A 1172-nucleotide genomic window follows, 5' to 3' on the forward strand; every position below is an offset into this window, starting at 1 on the left:
GTAAGACAGAGAGTAAATTATGATGTAATCCCCTGCCCTATAATGAGTCCACAATTAGGCTCATGCCCGTAGAACCAGTGGGAATGCAACGGGCCCCAGACCTTTGCACAATTGACTATGCTAAAGGAACTATTCTGACCTAAGAACCCAGCAGATAGACACCTGCTGAAACAGGAACAAAGACCCGCTCCATCGTGTCGGCGCCAGCACCGACATGGTACCGAGTATCGGGCGAAAGCCTGTGGGATGAAAGAAACACACACACAGGTTATTCGTGTCAAGCCAGAAGAGGAAGAGAGCTTCTGGTTTCTTTATTGACCAAACTATATATCCAAGGTACAGCACTTAGCAGGTATCTGCCAAACACAGTGGGGAACCCTGGCTGAGACTCCGGTAACAAAGGACCGACTATGTGGCCTGAATAAATTAGGAAAATAACCAGGAAGGCCAACTTAATTCTTTGACTCAGGTGAGAAGTACCTGGCCAGACTAGGAACAAAAGGCTTCCACATGTAAAGGCAGGGCTCACCAGGGGTCAAACCTTGCTGGAGACCCAGAAGGGTCTTGTTCTGGCTGAAAACATCCCGTGAATGCAAACTTCTTGTGCCCTAAATAACAGGGAGAGGCTTTTGATCCTACAATCTAAGGCTAAGGCCAAACAGTGACAAAGCAACTAGGCCCAAATCCAATTCGGCTCCCACACCATCATTCCCTCCAGTTCCGGGAAAGGCCCTGAATGTGCTAGCCTTGCTTTCTTGGCTTCTGTATCTCTGCTTACTGTGACTCTTCTTGCTAACCCGAGTGTGTCGACCCAGGAAGCAGGTTTTGTCTATAACTAGGCAAGGATGGCAAGGCTTGGGGTTGCGTGATTTGGGCGAGTTCTCTGCAGTCACTGGCTGGCGAGGATAAAGACTTTCTATTTAGCTTCGAACATATCCTTGTGTTCTCCGGCAGCACCTCACAACACTGTCTTCACCTCCCAGTGTAGGATTGCAGGCCAGCACAGCTCCACTCAAGTTGATGTGCGTACTGGGGTCAAACTCATGACCTCATGCTTTCCTGGAAAGTACTCTGTCCACTGAGTCATCCTCTTGGCTTATGAGTGAAGACTTCAAATGGGCCTTCATTGAGCTTCCTTTAGCCTCATTATGATGTCATCTCACAACATACGT

This window comes from Rattus rattus, chromosome 9, assembly GCF_011064425.1.
Source record: "Rattus rattus isolate New Zealand chromosome 9, Rrattus_CSIRO_v1, whole genome shotgun sequence".
NCBI classification, from domain to species: domain Eukaryota; kingdom Metazoa; phylum Chordata; class Mammalia; order Rodentia; family Muridae; genus Rattus; species Rattus rattus.